The 23,803-nt window shown below is 35.4% G+C and overlaps 1 long non-coding RNA gene across 1 annotated transcript; it reads right to left on the bottom strand.

Annotated features, from left to right (window-relative positions):
- Positions 1-767: 767 nt before the first annotated feature.
- On the bottom strand, positions 768-15,058 carry LOC144308405 (uncharacterized). The gene is made up of 5 exons (XR_013374879.1): positions 15,018-15,058; positions 4,182-4,291; positions 3,577-3,721; positions 2,667-2,861; positions 768-1,148 (listed from the first exon to the last, which is right to left on the bottom strand). It is a non-coding gene; the product is annotated as an uncharacterized LOC144308405 (long non-coding RNA).
- Between the last annotated feature and the right edge of the window lie 8,745 nt (positions 15,059-23,803).

Below are 23,803 nucleotides of genomic sequence, written 5' to 3'. Positions count from 1 at the left end.
GTATACAATGTACTTGAAATATGAGCATTATATTTGATAAAAAGAATGCTATTTCTCAAAATAAATACAAGAAAGAACAATGGGATATTTCTTGAAACACTCTGCTGTCTGTGGGAACGATACTGAGACTTGGAAGAACAGGATAAAAGCATTTACAAATCAAAATAATGTCCATAACATTAGGTTGATTTGTTACTCTTATTGGAAAAAATCTTGCACAATATCTTGAATATTTCTATTGAAAAATGGGTAGCATATGCTTTCTATCTTAAAGTTATGGATGATTGCTCTAAAAAGAAGGTATGCAGCACTGAAACTGACTACCTGCACATAAAAATTGAATTAATAAGATATATATTACTATTTTTAAGTGTCTGATTTTAAAAAGTGTTAGTGGCAGCTCAAGTGCACTTTTGATTCAGTTATGTTTTCCATCAAGAGTTTTAACCATTATTTATATAAGCTACTCTAAACATTCCTGTTTCAGAAGTCTTAATGGCACTCAGAGGGGCATCTTCCAAGTCTAAACTTCAAGAAACTCTATGTTTCTCCCCTTTCTCTTCCTTTCACCCTCTTTTGCCCACTGTAGCAAAATTCTAAAGAACCCTATCACTTATGGCCAGTCAATTGCACAATTCTATAGCTAAATCTGAAAACCAGGAAACAATTCATTACCAGTAAACCTGCTAATAATTGTCTACTATCTGTTTTATACATATATATATTTAATTTTTATTGAATTGTTCAAAGAAGTGCATATATCATAATTCAATTATCAAAAAGTTGATACATCTATGTAACTACTCTCCAGATCAGGAAATAGAGCATTAGCAGCATACCAGTCACTCTTATCTACTTCCCAAACACTACCTCTGCCCTATTCCCCCAAAATGACCACTGTCATTACTTCTAACACCATAGATTAGTTTTTTTCTGAGCTGTTATATGACTTAAATCATACAGTACAAACTGTTGTAGTGTGTTTTTCACTCAACATTAAATTTGAAGTATTTGTCCATGTTGTTGCACATAATTATTACTTATTCAGTTTCATTGTTCGGTAGTAAACCATTGTGTGGATGTATATCAATTTATTTATCCAGTCTTCTATTGATAAATGATTGGTTTAATCTCACATGGATAAAAACCTGAAATCAATAACAAAAAGAAATTGGGAAAACTCATAAATGCAAGGAAATTTAAAAACATTTTTAAACAGCTATTGAGCCAAAGAAGAAATCAAAAGGGAAATTAGAAAATATCTTGAGACAAAAATGAAAACAGAAAGCTAAAAAACTTATGGGATATAGCAAAATCAGTACTTAGAAGGAAGTTTATGCTGATAAATGTCTATATTAAATAAGGAAGAAAGACTTCAAGTAAACAGTCTAGTTGCATGTCAAGGAACAGAACAAAAAGAACAAGCTAAGCCTAAAATCAGCAGAAGAAGGGAAATAATAAAGATAGGGCAGAAGTAAATAAGTGAAATAAGAAATCTTGACAAAACTAAGAGTTGGTTTCTTTAAAAGATAAACAAAATTGACAAACATATAATTAGACTTAAAAAAGTATCAAATCAGAAATGAAACAGAAGGTATCACAACTGATCCCATAGAAATAAAAGCAATCATAAGGGATGATCATAAGAGATGATTATGAGCAATTGTATACCAACATATTTGACAATGCAGAAGAAACGGATAAAGTCTTAGAAACATACAACCTATCAAGACTGAATCTGAACCAGTAACAAATAAGGAATTGAATTAGTAATTTAAAAAAACCTCCTAATAGAGAAAGAGCCCAGGAACAGATGATTTCACAGGCAAATTTTACCAAAAGTTTAAAGAAGAATTAACAATAACCCTTCTTAAACTCTTCAAAAAATAAAGACAGAACTCTCAAATTTATTTTATGAGGCCAGCTTCACCCTGTTAACAAAGCCAAAGACAAGGCAAGAAAAGAAAACTACAGGGCAATATTCCTGAAGAACAAGGATGCAAAATACCTTAACAAGATATTAACAAACTAAAGTCAATGGCACATTAAAAGGATTATGTACTTGGGATGCCTGAGTGGCTCAGGGGTTAAGCAGCAGCCTTTGGCTCAGAGTGTGATCCCAGGGTCCAGGATCGAGTTTTGCAACAGGCTCCCTGTGAGGAGCCTGCTTCTCCCTCTGCCTATGTCTGCTTCTTTCTATCTCTAATGAATAAATAAATAAAACCTTTAAAAAAAATTAAAGGGTTATATACCACAATTAAATGGGATTTATCCCTGGGATGCAAAGATGGTTTAACATATACAAATGTTTATTTGACCTTGTTTAACATATACAAATGTTTATTTGACCTTTATTTGACCTTTATTCATAAAGGTCAAAAATCATATGATCATCTAAATACATGCATAAAAAGCACTTGAGAAAATTCAACACTTTCATGATAACTCTCGACAAATTAGGTATGGAAAGATCTTAATAAAATAGAGGCCACATAGGAAAACCCCACAGCTAACATCATACTCAACAATGAAAAATGGAAAGTTTTCCTCTAAGATATGAAACAAAGCAAGGATGCCCACCTATACCACTTCTATTCAACATAGTGGCCATTAATGATAAAAAATACTTTTTTCTTTTTCCTGACATCTAAGCTGAGCATACTCACATTTCAAAATGGAACACAGGGATGTCTAAGTGGCTCAGTCAGTTGAGCATATGGCTCTTGATTTTGACATAGGTCATGATCTCAGGGTTGGGGGATCGAGCCCCACTTCAGGCTTCACACTCAGTGGGGAGTCTGCTTGAGATTCTCTTTCTCCCTCCACTCCTCCTCTCAGCTATCTCTTTCAAATAAATAATTCTTTTAAAAAATAAAAAGCAACACAAAGTATCACAATAAATAACTCCTCAGTTGCACCACCATTTTTTCTCATTTGTGATAGCACTATAATACTGTTACTATGTAAAAATGGCTTTTTAAAATATTTACATTGGAAATTATATCTATTTGATGTAAATGTACTAGAAATTAGCCCAACATAGAAACATCCAGTGAATTTTTTACTTCTTCCACAGCATTTAGGAAGAGTACATAGTGTTGGTGAGCAATATTCTAATTGTTTTAACTTATTAGTGGAAAGATTATGATTTGTAAGTAATAAGAATTTTAAAAACTGAGAATTCAAGAACAGGATTTAGTATAGCAATAAAACTCATAACAAAGTTAAATTGACATGTGTTTGATGGTATGCAAGATTATTAATAGACTTATGGTAATTATTCAAAAAATATTGTGGAATGGGACAGTAATTGGCATTACTTTCCCCTGACCAAATCACTGGTACTAGGGTCTGAGGATTTTGTTGGACAGCTCTAATTATTTGAAAGTACTTTGTCATATTGAGTCTTAAAGTTTTCTTTTTTTTCTTTTTTTTTTTTGAGTCTTAAAGTTTTCATTGTAACTTTTATCTAATCATCTATATCTGCTTTGTACAGTAACACAGACTCCAAGTCACTTAACTTCCCACATGGCAGTTATCAAATATTTAAAGATAGCTATCTTTGCCTTATCTCACTCTCATATTTTTCCTGTTCCAGGCTGAGCAATTCGGTTTCTTCCAATTGTTCATCATAGGGCATGTTTTTCAAGCTACTAGGAATCTTCTTTGCATTCTTCTGGATATTTTGTAGTCTTTTTTCCCCCAAAGAGGTTGCATTACCCTAGATGATGTATAGAAATTAGAAATTTTGATGTGATTATTTCATTTTATATTATGTTTTTTTTTGCATTCTCAGCTTGAATTACATAATTTTCCAAACAAGCTTTTTTTGAGGCTTGATTCACACATAGCAAAACATATACACATTAAGAATACTTTTCTATGAGTTTTGACAAATTTATAAATTTATAAACCTGTGCAACCACCACCATGTCTGTCACCCCCAGGAGTTTCCCTATACCCCTTCCTATTCAGTCTCCCTCCTGACCTAGGTTCAGGCAATCCTTGAGTTGATTTGTGTCACTAGTTTTTCCCTATTCTGTAACTTCATATAAATGGAATCACATATTATGTATTCTCTAATATATGGATTTTTACAAGCATCATATCAGTCTGCTCAGGCTGCCATCATAAAATACCACCAACTGGATACCTTGAATAATAGAAATTTATTTTCTCACGGTTCTAGAGAAGTCCACAATCAAGGTGTCAGCAGAGTCATTTTCCAGTGAGAGCTCTATTCCTGGCATTCAGACAGCCACCTTCTTGCTGTATTCTCACATGGCCTTTCCTTAGTGCATTATGCAGAGAGAGAGTGAGAGCATGAGAACATGAGTGAGAGGATGAATGAGAGAATGAGAGGGGGCAAGAGAACTTTCTGGTGTCACTTCTTATAAGGACACTACTATTGGATTAAAGTCTTACATTTATTACTTTATATAATTTTAACTACTTCCTTAGAGTCTTTATCTCCAGATAAAGCCACATTGGAGGTTAGGATCTCAACATATGAATCCTAGAGAGACACAAACATTCAGTCCATCAAAAAGCATAATGCTTTATAGATTCATCTGTGTTTTTGTGTGTTTCAGTCATGTATTCCTTTGTTGCCTCTGAGTAATATTCAATTTATGCAAATACTGAAATTGGCTTATTCATTCATCTGTTGATGGATATTTGGGTTATTTCAAGATTTGGTGATATTATCAATTAACGCTGCTAGGAACAGTGCAGTACAAATCTTTGAACATAGTTTGTTTTTATTTCTTTGAAGCTAAGAGCTAGTAACAGAATTGCTGGGTCTTATAGCAATTGGAAGTGGATGTTTCATAAGCTGCCCAAGTGGAAGTGCCATTTTACATTCCTGTCAGGAGTATTGGAAGGAGTATGTGTACCCTGGTGTTTATAGCAGCACTATCAACAATAGACAAAATATGGAAAGAGGCCAAATGTCCATCAACCAATTAATGGATAAAGTTGTGATATATACACACAATGGAATGTTACTCAGCCATAAAAAATTAAATCTTGCCATTTGCAATGACATGGATGGAACTAGAATGTACACTGGGTGTTATTCTGTATGTTAGTAAATTGAACACCAATTAAAAAAAAATAAAAATAAAAAAATAAAAAAATAAAAAAATAAACAAAATAAGTCAGAAAAAGACAAATATCATATGATTTCACTCATATGTGGAATTTAAGAAACAAAACAGATGAACATAGGGGAAGGGGGAAACAGAGGGAAACAAACCATAAAATGATAATGATAAGAATGATAAGAACAAACTGAGGGTTGATGGAGGTGGTGGGAGATGGGCTAGATGGGTAATGGGTTTTTTTTTTTTTTTTTTTTTTTTTTGGTAATGGGTTTTAAGGAAGGCACTTGTTATGATAAGCACTGGGTATTGAATGTAAGTGATGAACCATTGAATTCTACTCCTAAAACCAATATTGCACTGTACATTAACTAACTAGAATTCAAATTAGAAGTTGAAAAGAAAAATAAATAAAAAAGTAAAAATAATTTTTTTAAAATATCAAAACATGAAACACAGAAAGGAGTAGGAGAGCTGAAGCTGCTCTACATCATCATGAATACTGGATTTTGTCAGCCTTTTACTTTAGACGTTTTAGTGAGTTTGTAATGATAGTACATTGTAATTTCAATTTGCTTTTCTCTGATGACTAATGATATTGAACTTTAAAATTGTATATCTGTAGGATGCTTATCTTTTATTGTGCAGTGTCTATTCAAATCATTTGCCTTTTAAAAAAATATTTTATTTAAATTCAATTTGCCAAATATAGTATAACACCCAGTGTTCATCTCATCATGTACCCCCCTTATTTGCCTATTTTTAATGGGAGTTGTCTTTCATCTATTTGTCATATTATATGAGTTATTTATATACTCTTGATATAAATTCTTTATCTGATATATGCATTGTGAATATTCTTTATGTTCTAACCTACTTTTTTCTTTTCCTAATTGTGTCTTTCTAGAAGCAGAAATTTTAAATTTAGTTGAAATAAAATTTACTGTTTTTCCTTTATAATTTTTGGCATTTGTACCATATCTCATAAATCTCTGCCTGATTTAAATTCACAAAAATTTTCTCCTCAATCCTCCAAATATTTTTTATAAATTTCTGTATACATTTAGGTTTATGATCTATTTAAGATTTCTTTTGGATTATATAAGGTAATGATCAAGGTTCACTTTTTCCCCCATATAGATATCCAGTTGTTTTAACACTGGTTTTTAAAAAGCTTTCCCCATCAAATTATCTTGACATTTTTGTTGAAAACCAATTGATCATAAATAAGAAGTTCTATTTCTGGACTATTTATTCTGTATATCTGTATCTGCAGCAATATGTTACTCTTTTGATTGTTGTAGGAAAATAGTAAGAGAGAAGTAGAATAATTCATTATATTCACAATTGTTTTGGCTATTCTTTTTTCCTTTCCATTTCCATTTCTATTTTTCTTTCCATGTCCTTTCCATTTCTATATAAATTTTAGAATCAACGTCAATTTCCATGAAAAGTACTGCTGAAATATTGATTAGAATTGCATCAAATCTACATGTCAACTTTGGGAGAATTGATGTCTTAACACTGAGTCTTCCAATTCATGAGCATGGTATATCTGTAAATTTATTTAAGTATTCTTAATTTATCCCAGCAGTATCTCATAGTTTTCACTGTAACAATTATATTGATCTTGCACATCTTTCATTAAGTTGTAAGGATTCGTTGGGGTTTTTTCCTTAATTATGTTTTTATGGAGAACTTCGTTGATTGATTTTCAAATGTTAATCAAACTTGCATCTCTGGGATAAATCCACAAGATGTATTGTCTAATATCTTTTATGTATTTTATTTGCTAACATTTTGTTAATGATATTTTAGTCTGTGCTCATGAGGAATGTTGGTCTGTAATTTTCTTATAATGTTATCTGGCCTTGCCATAAAGGCAATATTGAACTGCTAGAGTGAGTTGAGAAGTGTTATTTTATCTTATATTTTCTGAAAAAAATGTGATCTTTGTATTATTTCTTCTTTAATTATTTGAAAGAATAGCTCTGAAGCAAACTAAACATTGAATTTTGTTAGGGAGATTATTATAAATTATGAATTCAGTGTCTTTGATAAATATGTTATTCATATTTTCTAATTATTGTGTTAATTTAGTGATTTAGTTATTTCAAGAAGTGTGTTTATTTCACCTAAGTTTTCAAATTTATTGTCTTTAATTTTTATAATATAGTCTTTTATTCTTTTAAATTGTATAGGATAATCATTTCTTATTTCTCATATTTCTAGTTTGAATCTTAATTAGCTGGAAGGTTATTAGTTTATGCTTTCAAGGAATCAGCTTTTGATTTCATTAATTTTTCTCTAGTGTTTGTTTTCTATTTTACTAGTTACCATTCTTAAATTTATTTCTCTCCTTCTCCTTAGGTTTAGCTTGTTGTTTTATTTATTTTTCTTTCTGAGATAGTAGTTTATATCACTGATTTTAGACTGTTAAAAATATATAAGCATTTAAAGCTATATGTTTCTTACTAAATATTGTATTATCTGCATTCTATAAATTTTGATATGTTGTGTTTTCATTTTCTTTCAAGGCAAAACTTTTTCTAATTACCATTATGAATTCCTTTTTGACCCATGGTTTATTTCAAAATGTGTTGTCTAATTTATAAATATTTTATAAACTTCCAGATAACTTCCTGGTATTAGTTCCTAATTTAATGTTTCTTTGATCAGCAAACATATACTATATAATGTGTATTTAAAATTATTGAGATGTAATGATCTGGCACACGGTCTGCCTTGATTAATGTTCTGTATATATTTTAAAGTAATGTTTATTCTCTTGTTGGATGCAGTATCTTATTTTTTGCTTTATAAATGTTTATATAAACTGAAAAAATAGGAGAAGAGGGGCAAGATGGTGGAAAAGTAGGGAACCCAAGTCACCTGTCCCCACCAAATTACCTAGATAACCTTCAAATTATCCTGAAATCTACAAATTCGGCCTGAGATTTAAAGAGAGAAGAGCTGAAACGCTACAGTGAGAAGAGTTCGTGCTTCTATCAAGGTAGGAAGATGGGGAAAAAGAAATAAAGAAACAAAAGGCATCCAAGGGGGAGGGCCCTGCGAGGCCCCGGGCTAAGGCAGGGTGATTGCCCCCAGGACAGGAGATTCCCGACCCGGAGAAGCAGGAGCTGCACCAACCTTCCCGGGCGGAAAGGGGCTCCCAGGGACTTAGAGCAGGACCCAGGAGGGCGGGGATGCCCTCGGGCTCCCTGGGACACTAACAGACACCTGCGCCCCAGGAGAGTGGCCAAGCTCCCTAAGGGCTGCAGCGCGCACGGCGGGACCTGGAGCAGCTCGGAGGGGCTCGGGGGCGGCTCCGCGGAGGGGGCTGCGGGGCGGGAGCGCGAATTCAACAGCGCAGGCTCCGGAGCACAGGGCGCCGGGACACAGCCCAGGATCCGGCCTCCCCCCGGGACAGGCAGAGGCCGGGAGGGCCCAGGACAGCAAGGACGCTCCTGCCCGGAGCTGAGCAGATCAGCGGCCCCGCCCGGAGCCTCCAGGCCCTGCAGACAGAGAGCTTCGGAGCTACTGCGGAGGCTGAATCCAGGGCCCAGAGCTGGCCCCGCCGCTGCAGTTGTTCCTCCTGCGGCCTCACGGGGTAAACAACCCCCACTGAGCCCTGCACCAGGCAGGGGGCTGAGCAGCTCCCCCAAGTGCTAACACCTGAAAATCAGCACAGCAGGTCCCTCCCCCAGAAGACCAGCAAGACGGACCAGTTCCAGGGGAAGTCAAGGGACTTAAAGTACACAGAATCAGAAGATACTCCCCCGTGGTTTTCTTTTTTTCTTTTTGATTTCTGATTGCTTCCCCCACCCTTTTTTATTCACCTTTCTTTCTTTTTCTTTCTCTTTTTCTTCTCTTTTTTCCTTTTTTTTCTTCCTTTTTTCTTTTTCTCTTTTGTTTCCGTCTTTCTCTCTCTTTTTCTCCTGTTCCCAGTACAACAGGTTTTTGGCCACTCTGCACTGAGCAAAATGACTAGAAGGAAAACCTCACCTCAAAAGAATGATTCAGAAACACTCCTCTCTCCCACAGAGTTACAAAATCGGGATTAAAATTCAATATCAGAAAGCCAATTCAGAAGCACTATTATACAGCTACTGGTGGCTCTAGAAAAAAGCATAAAGGACTCAAGAGACTTCATGACTGCAGAATTTAGATCCAATCAGGCAGAAATTAAAAATCAATTGAATGAGATGCAATCCAAACTAGAAGTCCTAACGACGAGGGTTAACGAGGTGGAAGAAGGAGTGAGTGACATAGAAGACAAGTTGATGGCAAAGAGGGAAACTGAGGAAAAAAGAGACAGACAATTAAAAGACCATGAAGACAGATTAAGGGAAATAAACGACGGCCTGAGGAAGAAAAGCCTACGTTTAATTGGGGTTCCAGAGGGCGCCTAAAGGGCCAGAGGGCCAGAATATGTATTTGAACAAATCATAGCTGAAAACTTTCCTAATCTGGGAAGGGAAACAGGCATTCAGATCCAGGAAATAGAGAGATCCCCCCCTAAAATCAATAAAAACCGTTCAACACCTCAACATGTAATAGTGAAGCTTGCCAATTCCAAAGATAAAGAGAAGATCCTTAAAGCAGCAAGAGACAAGAAATCCCTGACTTTTATGGGGAGGAGTATTAGGGTAACAGCAGACCTCTCCACAGAGACCGGGCAGGCCAGAAAGGGCTGGCAGGATATATTCAGGGTCCTAAATGAGAAGAACATGCAACCAAGAATACTTTATCCAGCAAGGCTCTCATTCAAAATGGAAGGAGAGATAAAGAGCTTCCAAGACAGGCAGGAACTGAAAGAATACGTGACCTCCAAACCAGCTCTGCCAAAAATTTTAAGGGGGACTCTTAAAATTCCCCTTGAAGAAGAAGTTCAGTGGAACAATCCACAAAAACAAGGACTGAATAGATATCATGATGACACTAAACTCATATCTGTCAATAGTAACTCTGAACGTGAACGGGCTTAATGACCCCATCAAAAGGCGCAGGGTTTCAGACTGGATAAAAAATCAGGACCCATCTATGTGCTGTCTACAAGAGGCTCATTTTAGACAGAAGGACACCTACAGCCTGAAAATAAAAGGTTGGAGAACCATTTACCACTCAAATGGTCCTCAAAAAAAACCAGGGGTAGCCATCCTTATATCAGATAAACTAAAATTTACCCGGAAGATTATAGTGAGAGATGAGGAGGGACACTATCTCATACTTAAAGGATCTATCCAACAAGAGGACTTAACAATCCTCAATATATATGCCCCGAATGTGGGAGCTGCCAAATATTTAAACCAATTAATAACTAAAGTGAAGAAATACTTAGATAATAATACACTTATACTTGGTGACTTCAATCTAGTTCTTTCTACCCTCGATAGGTCTTCTAAGCACAACATCTCCAAAGAAATGAGAGCTTTAAATGATACACTGTACCAGATGGATTTCCCAGATATCTACAGAACTTTACATCCAAACTCAACTGAATACACATTCTTCTCAAGTGCACATGGAACTTTCTTCAGAATAGACCACATACTGGGTCACAAATCGGGTCTGAACCAATACCAAAAGATTGGGATAGTCCCCTGCATATTCTTAGACCATAATGCCTTGAATTTAGAACTAAATCACAACAAGAAGTTTGGAAGGACCTCAAACACGTGGAGGTTAAGGACCATCCTGCTAAAAGATGAAAGGGTCAACAAGGAAATTAAGGAAGAATTAAAAAGATTCATGGAAACTAATGAGAATGAAGATACAACCATTCGAAATCTTTGGGATGCAGCAAAAGCAGTCCTAAGGGGGAAATACATCGCAATACAAGCTTCCATTCAAAAACTGGAAAGAACTCGAATACAAAAGCTAACCTTACACATAAAGGAGCTAGAGAAAAACAGCAGATGGACCCTACACCCAGCAGAAGAAGAGAGTTAATTAAAATTCGAGCAGAACTCAATGAAATCGAGACCAGAAGAACTGTGGAACAGATCAACAGAACCAGGAGTTGGTTCTTTGAAAGAATTAATAAGATAGATAAACCATTGGCCAACCTTATTAAAAAGAAGAGAGAGAAGACTCAAATTAATAAAATCATGAATGAGAAAGGAGAAATCACTACCAACACCAAGGAAATACAAATGATTTTAAAAACATATTATGAACAGCTCTACGCCAATAAATTAGGCAATCTAGAAGAAATGGACGCATTCCTGGGAAGCCACAAACTACCAAAACTGGAACAGGAAGAAATAGAAAACTTGAACAGGCCAATAACCAGGGAGGAAATTGAAGCAGTCATCAAAAACCTCCCAAGACACAAGAGTCCAGGGCCAGATGGCTTCCCAGGGGAATTCTATCAAACGTTTAAAGAAGAATTCATACCTATTCTCCTAAAGCTGTTTGGAAAGATAGAAAGAGATGGAGTACTTCCAAATTCGTTCTATGAGGCCAGCATCACCTTAATTCCAAAACCAGACAAAGACCCCACCAAAAAGGAGAATTACAGACCAATATCCCTGAAGAACATGGATGCAAAAATTCTCAACAAGATACTAGCCAATAGGATCGAACAGCACATTAAGAAAATTATTCACGATGACCAAGTAGGATTTATCCCCAGGACACAAGGCTGGTTCAACACTCATAAAACAATCAATGTGATTCATCATATCACCAAGAGAAAAACCAAGATGCAGAGAAAGCATTTGACAAAATACAGCATCCATTCCTGATCAAAACTCTTCAGAGTGTAGGGATAGAGGGAACATTCCTCAGCATCTTCAAAGCCATCTACGAAAAGCCCACAGCAAATATCATTCTCAATGGGGAAGCACTGGGAGCCTTTCCCCTAAGATCGGGAACAAGACAGGGATGTCCACTCTCACCACTGCTATTCAACATAGTACTGGAAGTCCTAGCCTCAGCAATCAGACAACAAAAAGACACTAAAGGCATTCAAATTGGCAAAGAAGAAGTCAAACTCTCCCTCTTCGCCGATGACATGATACTCTACATAGAAAACTCAAAAGCCTCCACCCCAAGATTGCTAGAACTCATACAGCAATTTGGTAGCATGGCCGTATACAAAATCAATGCCCAAAAATCAATGGCATTTCTATACACTCACAATGAGACTGAAGAAAGAGAAATTAAGGAGTCAATCCCATTTACAATTGCACCCAAGAGCATAAGATACCTAGGAATAAACCTAACCAAAGAGGTAAAGGATCTGTACCCTAAAAACTATAGAACACTTCTGAAAGAAATTGAGAAAGACACAAAGAGATGGAAAAATATTCCATGCTCATGGATTGGCAGAATTAATATTGTGAAAATGTCAATGTTACCCAGTGCAATATACACATTTAATGCAATCCCTATCAAAATACCATGGAGTTTCTTCAGATTGTTAGAACAGATTAAGATTTGTGTGGGATCAGAAAAGACCCCGAATAGCCAGGGGAATTTTAAAAAAGAAAACCATATCTGGGGGCATCACAATGCCAGATTTCAGGTTGTACTACAAAGCTGTGGTCATCAAGACAGTGTGGTACTGGCACAAAAACAGACACATAGATCAGTGGAACAAAATAGAGAATCCAGAAGTGGACCCTGAACTTTATGGGCAACTAATATTCGATAAAGGAGGAAAGACTATCCATTGGAAGAAAGACAGTCTCTTCAATAAATGGTGCTGGGAAAATTGGACATCCACATGCAGAAGAATGAAACTAGACCACTCCCTTGCACCAGACACAAAGATAAACTCAAAATGGATGAAAGATCTAAATGTGAGACAAGACTCCATCAAAATCCTAGAGAAGAACACAGGCAGCACCCTTTTTGAACTCGGCCACAGTAACTTCTTGCAAGATACATCCATGAAGGCAAAAGAAACAAAAGCAAAAATGAACTATTGGGACTTCATCAAGATAAGAAGCTTTTGCACAGCAAAGGATACAGTCAACAAAACTAAAAGACAACCTACAGAATGGGAGAAGATATTTGCAAATGACATATCAGAATAAGGGCTAGTTTTCAAGATCTATAAAGAACTTCTTAAACTCAACACCAAAGAAACAAACAATCCAATCATGAAATGGGCAAAAGACATGAAGAGAAATCTCACAGAGGAAGACATAGACATGGCCAACATGCACATGAGAAAATGTTCTACAACACTTGCCATCAGGGAAATACAAATCAAAACCACAATGAGATACCACCTCACACCAATGAGAATGGGGAAAATTAACAAGGCAGGAAACAACAATTGTTGGAGAGGATGCAGAGAAAAGGGAACCCTCTTACACTGTGGGTGGGAATGTGAACTGGTGCAGCCACTCTGGAAAACTGTGTGGAGGTTCCTCAAAGAGTTAAAAATATACCTGCCCTACGACCCAGCAATTGCACTGTTGGGGATTTACCGCAAAGATTCAGATGCAATGAAACGCCGGGACACCTGCACCCCGATGTTTATAGCAGCAATGTCCACGATAGCCAAACTGTGGAAGGAGCCTCGGTGTCCATCGAAAGATGAATGGATAAAGAAGATATGGTTTATGTATACAATGGAATATTACTCAGCCATTAGAAACGACAAATACCCACCATTTGTTTCGACGTGGATGGAACTGGAGGGTATTATGCTGAGTGAAGTAAGTCAATCGGAGAAGGACAAACCGTGTATGTTCTAATTCATTTGGGGAATATAAATAATAGTGAAAGGGAATATAAGGGAAGGGAGAAGAAATGTGTGGGAAATATCAGAAAGGGAGACAGAACATAAAGACTCCTAACTCTGAGAAACGAACTAGGGGTGGTGGAAGGGGAGGAGGGTGGGGGGTGGGGGTGAGTGGGTGACGGGCACTGAGGGGGACACTTGACGGGATGAGCACTGGGTGTTATTCTGTAAGTTGGCAAATTGAACAGTAATAAAAAATTAATTTATTAAAAAAATAAACTGAAAAAAACAATGTTAGGTTATAATATTTATCAGATGCATAGTAATTTTTCCACAGTAGAAAAAAATATCTAAGGTAGAAGTCAACTTGCACTATATAGTCAGCATCATAATATAGGGATTGTGGTGATAGCGATGATTTATTACTTATAATGTAGGGAAATAGTGACTAAAGGATCATTAGTACTTATAACCCCTCTTCTGCATCCAGAAACAACTACAAATAAATGATTTAATAAATAAATAAGTGAGGATGAAGTGACAACTTTCCTTGGAGAATTCCAAATCACATATATAGATGTTCCCCACTTATATAAATCACATATATAGATGCTTCTATATATAGGCCAAAATGGTGGTCATATTTAGAAGATACGTCAGATTATACCTGTTGTTAGGTGTGTGGAATTCTATTTAACAGTGCTGTGTACATAGTGGACAAGTTAGTTCTTATGTGAAATATCTAGTCTTTCTAGGTATTTAGAAATGCCTTGATGTATTTTAAACTAGAAGTAGAGTAACACTTCTTGTAAATAGCTTTTAAAAACTGATGTGAAATATTATCTATGGAAATGGAATTGCTAAACCTCCTCTCTGAACAGTATACTTGTTCAGTGATTTGAGGGAGGTGGAAGGGAATAAATTGCAAAAGATTCTTTGGTAGTGTGTGCTAGAAAATTTCAGCTTATCTATTGTGCTATATGTTATGTGCATTTAACTTGACTGTATATATATATTGGACAAATAGGTCCTAATTTTACAACATCTAGTCTCTAGATATTAAAGAGGTTGCCAATGTATGACAAAGGTAGAGTTAGTAAACTAACACATTTTGTACACTTTGTGTTAAAACTCATCAAAAGGGTATCATCTGAAAAGGACTTTTAGAGATTATATTGTAGTCACATCTAAGTGACACGTGCCTGTCTACTCACCCTCTAGGTTGGCAGTAGAGAGAAGTTGTGAGAAATCAAGGGTTCTAGACTGGAATGTTCCTATGCAGAAGACACTATCAGATATAACCCATTGTTACATGTGTGTAGTTTATTCAACACTACTATGTATATAGTGGACCAACTTAAGTCCTTATTTAAAACATCTAGACTTTCTAGATGTTTAGAAGTGCACAAAGTATGTTAAAAGTAGAGGTAGTAAAATGACACTTTTTGTAGATAATCCTTTTGTTAATATTCATATAAAATATTGTCTTTTGAAAATGGTATGATCAAAGTGAGCAAACCACCTCTCAGAGCAATAGACATCATATGATATTTGTGCTGGTTCAGGGAGGAAGGAGAAGAAAGCGCAGAGGGCTTCACACCGGTATGTTTATAGTCAGGCAGGATTAACCAAATTCCTGTATGTCTGCATTTTGTTTTACTTAGCTATGTATATAGTGTATATAAAAGACCAATGAGTCCTAATTCACAACATCTAGTCTTTCTAGATGTTAAAGAGGTTGCCAGTGTATGACAAAAGTAGTAAACAAATACATTATGTACACTTTGTATTTAAATTCGTAGGAAAGACTATTCTGAAAACTAGAAGAAGTGAAATTGTTAAAATCCTCTCTAAGCATTACAGATGCTTATACTTTTCACTAGGTTAATATAGATGAGAGAAGGAAGGTTTCTAGACCAGAATATTCTTTCAGTGCTACTATGTATGTAATGGGCAAATTTTAAATAAATCCTTAGTTGAAACATCTAGTCTTCTGGATATTTGAAAGTGAACAACATGTTAGAAGTAGAGAGTTAAAGTTAACAACACCCTTTAAGTATTGTTAATTTACAAGAATGGTTGTTGTCTTTTGGGAATGGAACTGTTAAACCTGATGTCTTGAAGAGAATGCTGACTGTTCACTGAGGGACGGTGACAGGGGCAGGGAAGAAGTGAGGATAGAAGGGTTCTGTGCCCTTGAATCTTTGGACTAAAATTCTGTATGTACATTTTAGTTAATATTGCTGCGTGTCAAAGGGCAAACCCTAATTCCCAAAGTATATTAAAAGTAGAGGTAGTAAAATAATCCATTTGTAAATGTTCTTTTGTTAGTTTTTAGGAAGGATTGTTCTGGGAGTGTCTGTTAATCCACCTCTTAGAGCTAGATGTAGTCCTATACTTAGTCATTAATATGGTGGAGGGAGCAGAGGAGGGGTAAAGGGAAGGGCTTTTTGCTAGTATCTCCACATCTAGAAGACAGTTTTAGGTTATAACCATAGGTCTATGTATGTTTTTATGAAGTACTTGTGTCTGTTGTGGACAAGGTTCATTATTTTGTAACATCTAATCTTTTTGGATGTCCTGAGGTGACAATGCATGATAAAATGTACAGCTAGTGAATTAACCAATTTATAAGTTTCTTTTTGTTATCATTGATAGGAAAGAAGCATCTTGGACCTGGGGTTGTTAAACTGTCTCTGAGAAATGTCAGAACTTATTAGGTTGGCAGCAGAGGGGAAGAAGGAAGTATAGAGGGAGAGTTGTATGCAGATGTTTTCATATTTACATTTTAATGATAACTGTTAATGTGCGCTCGTCTCTTTGGAATACATTAAGTGATTCAATGGAAACATACCTCCTTGCTAATATTTGAATAGTATAGATTGGATGATGAATTCTGTTAGAAGCATTATATGGGGCAGCCTGAGTGGCTCAGTGGCTTAGCACCACCTTCAGCCCAGGGCCTGATCCTGGAGACCCAGGACTGAGTCCCATGTCAGGCTCCCTGCATGGAGCCTGCTTCTCCCTCTGCCTGTGTCTCTGCCTCTCTCTCTCTCTCTCTCTCTCTGTTTCTCATGAATAAATAAAATCTTTTTTAGAAATAGAAATATGTTGTGTACTCTGTTACTTTATGTCTCAGTTTTAATTGAACATTAAAGGAATGTAGTATTTTAATTGTAACTCTGCCAGTATCTTTATCTAGAGGCCTGTTGCCATTTTTGTCTTTATATTTTTGTCTCCAAGAAAGGCAGGATTACATTTTTTTCTTTCAGATGGAGTTGGTGCAATGTATTTTTGGTTACCAAAATACTCATAGTTTGGGGACTTTGACATGGTAAATGTTCATGGTGTGTAAAAAAAAAGATGATACGTAACTGTATGATCTTAATTACATTAAAATGATTACTTGTGTAGATACACACATGGGACCTAGAAGTCAAACTGTAAACTGCTCATGATTATGGATGACTTTGTTCTTTGCTTCTTGTGTTTTCAGTTTCCTTTTATGTACATGTTAACTTTTAAAAAATAAATGTTTAAAAAAACTAAAAAAAAGAATTTTCTTCAGATATTTTGTTCATATTTCCATTGGATTTTTTCATTTTATTGACTTTTGAGAACTCATTATAAATTCTGGATACAAGTATTTTATCAGATTTATAATTTGAAAAAGATTTTGTTATCCTGTTGCTTGTCTTTTCATTCTTCTAACAGCTTTTGGTGTCATATCTGAGAAATGTTTGCCTAAGCCAAGGTCACAAAGATTTTATTTTAGTTTTCTCCAAGAAGTCCATTTTAAGTATTTTGAACTTATTGGAATTTTATAAAAGTGTTATGTATCTGTGAGGTATGTGTGACCTGTGCATTCCATTTTGTGACCTTTAGTCTATAGTATAATCTGGAAGTCATCAATGGAAAGAAAAAAAAAACAACAAGCAAACCTATTGTAGCGCACATGATGACATAAAGGCAAGTATTTTAAAATAATATACATTTTTACTTTATTTTTTTTATTATTTTAATTTATTTATGATAGTCACACACAGAGAGAGAGAGAGAGGCAGAGACACAGGCAGAGGGAGAAGCAGGCTCCATGCACCGGGAGCCCGACGTGGGATTCGATCTCGGGTCTCCAGGATCGCGCCCTGGGCCAAAGGCAGGCGCCAAACTGCTGCACCACCCAGGGATCCCACATTTTTACTTTAAAAATACACATTAAAATATTTTACCTTCAAAATGATAAAATATGTACTCTCCTATCACTGATTTATCCATTGGGAAAGAAACAAGCAAAAAGTAGTAATTTTTTGTGTGTTTGTTTTGTTTTTGGGGATCTACATGTGAGTGAAACCATTACTGGTGGTTGACTCAAGGGTGGGGGGTATGGGAATGAACAAAATATATGAAGTGGATTAGGAGGTACAAACTTTCAGTTATAAAATAAGTAAGTCACAGGGATTAAAAGTATTGAATAAGGAATATAGTCAATAATATAATAATGTTGTATGGTGACAGATGGTGACTACATTTATTATTATGAACATTACTTACTGTATAGAATTGTTGATTCACTATGCTATTCACCTGAAACTAACATAATGTATCTCCTATACTTCAATTTAAAAAGTCAGTATATGTAAACTAAGCTAATTGATGATTAGAAAGAAAAATTTATTTCAAATATAGTTTTCCACTTTAGTTATTTTGCAGTACAGTTCAAGTGTTAGGTTTAAGTTATCATTTTATATGGATTATTTTATTTTGTTTATCCTACAAAAAAATGGCAAATGCAATTCTGTATATCCAATTTATATCTGTAACAATTTTCTCTTACAAAACATATAGATCTAAAAATCACTGAAGCCATCGGTCACACAGAAGCAGTAGAAATCATAAAGTTTCTGATATTAGTTATATAGATACATGTTAAACAGGGGAGAAAAGATTGTAACTAAAATTAGGCAATAATTCCATTGTTCACATTCTTTACTATGGAGTTAATGAGCAGCTCGAGGAGCCATGAAAAGCAAGAAGCGAATGATGTTCAATGATCCAACAAGTCATTAAGTGCCTAAAGAGGAACCACAATGTCAGGTATCATTGCCCTTATGAATGTTTACTGCTACATGAATAACATTTGAAGTTTATTTTTGCATACATTTTCAAGTTAAAATAACTCATTCTGTTGGAAAAAATAAAAAGTATTTCTGGAGCTCTGATCTGTCTGTCGACATTTTTGTTTCTTACTTATAATCAACCGGTTTCCCTAGGATTAAAGGGTCATCTTCATAATTTAATTTTAGGTGACACAGCAAAATCAGTAATGAATCTGAGCTAGTAGAAATTCTACTTTCAAATATTAAAGGACTAAAATTTAATTTTAAATATGTTCCAGAGATCTGAAAGATATATTTCATTTGAGAGGACAAATAATAAGTTTAAAATGTAGACATCTCAAACTAAAGAGTAATGAATCAGACAGAGATAGCCATCTAGTCATAATATATAAGTTCCTCCCATGCTCACTCCTAAATTTTCAGATATCTTTGAAAGAAATGAAAGAGACAATTCTGCTTTAGTTTAGGCTGGATTTGGATGTGAGTCAAAAAAGATGGCTCAATGTGTCTTGTATATGACATGATGATAAATATTATAGTTTATTTTGTCCAAGGATGGGAAGTTATGATCTAACTTAGAATTTATAACCTGCTATATACATTAGATATCACCATTTGTACATGAATATTGAAAAATAGCTAAATCAAGCAATAGATAATGCACATTATATAAACTGTACGCTTACTGGTTTCCTAAAAATTAGATAGACATTGATGTCATATTAATTGGCATGGAATGTATTCACTTTATATAGTTCCTCTTTACTCCTACCTTATTTCCCTTTACTATTAAGATTCCATCTGTTTAACAAAAACATCTATAATTTATTAATATTTATTTGAAAAATGCAAGACAGATTTGGAGACAGATGGAAGCAGAACTGTTCAAAGAAAGCCATCAGCAGAATACATAGTGGATGAGTATTAGCCAACAAGCCAGAACCATTCAAATTATTCAAATCAAGGCAGCAAATAAAAGGGATGAAAGTTTTCATTCTTTTACCGAAACTACCTGTAAATAATTTAGAAATATTGGATTAAAATTTTAATATTCAACATTATTTTAAAAATGGAAATTAAAAGATAAAAGTAGATTGAGATAATTCATTTTATCAACGCATTGCTGATTCAGTAAAATATTTAGATTTGTTATAAGCCAAAATAGAGGTATTTCAGACAGTAAAATATAAAGTTGTGAAAAGTTAAAATGTTTAAATATTTGGGTGACAATCTAAAGACAATTGTAGGTGGACAGAAGATAACTTTAATATTTATTGTGTGTTGAGCCCTATTGTTTACTGGCACATTTACACAATTTCTATTCCTATAGATTTTATTATTCTAGGACTGTTTTGTTCTTTTCTTCAGGACTCTTTTTTCTTAATGTGAAGAAAGTGAGGCTCAGTAATGCTAAACAAATCGCTTAAGTTCAGTAAGCATATAGAATCAAAATTTGGTTCTAGATCTGTGTTGTCTTTGTTGTTTCCACTATGCCATATTATCCTTGTACAGATGGAATACTAGTGAGATACCCCTTTAGTTATCCCAGAAGTCTATTACTCAGAAACTTAGAGTATTTTCTGTTGACAATCAGAAAGAAAACACTTAATGCATCTGAGAAATCAATATGTCCATGCAATAACATATTTTTTTCTTCACATGAAAATTCCTTTGATTGGGATTTTGTTCACAGTCCCTTATCTATTACTTTACACACTACTGTAAGAAGCTTAGTAATGCTTTCCTAGTCCATAGAATGTTAAACATCTTATGTTAAAAAGTGTAGTGGAAATGCCGCAGAGAGACATTGGTATTAGCAAGAAGTATCAGATAATAGTAAGGAAGGAAACAGGAAAATGATACATAAGGATTTTAAAACCCCAACATTTAATAGAAGGGGCAACCATCCTTACTTATCACAATAGCTTCTAAATGCATCACCTTATTAAAGCATTGCATAAAACTTGTCAGTTCCTGATATCATGAAGGAAAAGATGAGGATAATAATAGCTAACATTTATTGAACACTTATTATATGCCAAGTACTTTTCTGTCTTTTTTATTTATCAACGCATTTTGGCTTCACAATACTTTTTAATTATATACGCAGTCCTTTTATTGTCATTTATACAGATGAGAAAAAATGAACTTTAGAGGGGTTAAGTAAATTATTCAAGATCATACGGATAGTAAATAATCAGAATAAAGATTCAAACTCAGTTTGGTTGCTTCCACAACACATGCTCTTTATACAGTAAGAGCAGTGTGACATACTGTCACTTGTGTTTGGCATTTTCTTTTTTTAAAAAGGGGGAAGGAATGCCCGGGTGGCTCACCAGTTGAGCATCTGCCTTCTGGTTCCGGGAATCGAGTCCTGCATCAGGCTTCCCCTGGAAAGCCTGCTTCTCCCTCTGCCTGTGTCTCTGCCTCTGTCTCTGTGTCTCTCATGAATAAATAAATAAATAAATAATCTTTTAAAAATAATAAAATAATTAAAAAGGGGGATAGAATACACTTTTAAAAGCTTTCATTTTATAAATACCTTAAAATTAAATATTTGGAGTTTAAAGGGGTACAGATTTATTTGGAGATGATATCTTATTTTCAAGCATTTATTACATTTCTACAGTGTTTCAAGCATTGTACTATATAATATGGGATAAACTGAAGAAGGATAAGATCCTGTCAGATCCCTTGGCAAACTCATAAGTTTAGAATAAGCATGTAGAGAAAGATTTTATGCCATTTCATAAAGTTCATCAATAATTGCACCACAGATGAGAGTATGCTTGCCTCAGACTGGGAGTGAGGGAAGCTTGAGGTCATAGAAGACTTCTCTGAAGTAGGCTTCAAAAAGGGCACTGAGTTTCTGCAGTACAAGAGAAGGCAGGTGTGTGTGTATTGTGTCCCTTTTACTCTCTTTAATCCTGAGCCCTCATCACTACTGCTAAAGTTTCACTTTTCACTTGTCACAGGTTAGGGGGAAGGATGGGGGGAAATGTAAGAATGGAAGGGTTCTGATAAAGGGAGAGGTGGAGGCGAAGGAAGTGAAGGGTTGCTGTAGAAGTGTATTCTTATGTAGGAATTGGATATTGAGATTAAACTGATTAAAAGGAGAATGAGAATGCTTAATACTTGTTTGGTTACTTTGACATAAAAATAGTTTTGTTTTTGTTTGTTTAATTTTAGTATTCAGTGGTTTCTGAAAAAGTGACCATTCTTCAGTCTTAGTTTAAATTATTTCAGGCAATATTCATTCACTGATGACTACTCTGTCAAATCATTGGGCATTTCATGAAGCAACGTGGTCACATGAAGTATGGGGACTAGCATTAACAGTACTAGTGGACACTGGCATTGAATTAGGCTTTGTGTCTATCATGCTATTTAGGGCTCTTTGGGTTCTAGGAAGAGAAAAATCAACCTGGTGCAAACCAAGACTGGGGAGGGTAAAATTACTACCTAGGAAGGTTCCATGATAACTGAGTTAAAGACACCTCACCAGGTGACAGGAAGACTAGGAGTTAAGTTAGCTCCAGGGATCATGTTCTTCCCATTTCCATCTCTATATTTTTGAGGGTGTCTCATCTCTCTGAGTCAGATTCAGTTCTCTTTGCCTATCTGTGTCAGTGTCTCTGTGTCCTCTGTCTGTGTTCATCTCTCTGGGTCTGTACCTCTTTTGTCTCTATTTCTTTTTCTGTGTCTGTAATTTTCTGTCTATGTAGTCATTCTCATTATATTTTTATGTGAGATGTGTTTTCTCTCTCTCTTTAGGTCTCTATTATAAACTTCATCCTGTGTACCTCTCCGTTTGTCTTTCTGTTGCTTTTTGCTCTGCATCTTTCTCTTATTTATCTCTCTCCTTTAGTCGCTCTCTCTGTCAATTTCAGTCTGTTATCTCTTTCTGTTTCTCTGCATCAATTGTCTCTGAATGTGTCTGTTTCTCTGTTATCTCTCTGTATATCTCTGAGGGATCACTGAGACTATTTTTCTCCAAATGTCTCCTTGCCTATCTCTCTATATGGGTATTTCCCTAAATCTCTGTCTGTGTGATTGCATCTCTCTCTGTCTCTGTCTCTTACTCTATATATGTATATACAAATATATTTGTATATGCACACAATACATATCTCTCTGTGTATCTCTGTCACTATGTCTCCCCTAGTTTGTTTGTAAAATGCCCCCACAATTGTTACTTCTTTTACTAAAAGAAATACAAAAAAGGCCAACTTTCTATAGCTAACTGCTTATTTCTGTTAATTCAAATTTCTCAAACAAGATATCCTGATAAACTCATTTCTTCTTGAGGCAGTCCCACCAGGCATCCACTATTAGCCATCTTATGGATAAACCATGTTCACTCTTGGTTCAGTAAAAGAATGGTCATGGGGCATGGCCATGTGGCACAACAACTGATTAGCAAAGCACTGTGGAAAGAGTAGATTCCCTCTGAAGGAATCATAGGGCAGGTTCTCCAAAATGCATCTAGTATCCCATCAAGTTGGAACCATTACTTTTATTTTATTGATGAAGAAAGTGATTCTCAACAGGTTAATAAGTTGTCAAGAATCACAAAAATAACAAGTATGGAGCAGGAATTGAAACACAGTCTGTCTGAATCCAATGGCCAAGTTCTTTCCATTAGATTGTGCCTCTAAAAACAAGTCATAAAAGATTCTTAGTTTTTAACCCAGAAACCCCACTGATAAGAAGTTATACTTTTTTAAAAAGATTTATTTATTCATGAGAGACAGAGAGAGAGAGGCAGAGACATAAGCAGAGGGAGAAGCAGGCTCCTTGCAGGGAGCCCAATGTGGGACTCTATCCTGGATTCTGAGATCAGGCCCTGAGCTGAAGGCAGGTGCTCAACTTCTGAGCCACCC

This window comes from Canis aureus, chromosome X, assembly GCF_053574225.1.
Source record: "Canis aureus isolate CA01 chromosome X, VMU_Caureus_v.1.0, whole genome shotgun sequence".
Lineage (NCBI taxonomy): Eukaryota > Metazoa > Chordata > Mammalia > Carnivora > Canidae > Canis > Canis aureus.
Note: the sequence above shows the minus strand (reverse complement) of the source record. Positions and strands in the feature narration are given on the sequence as shown.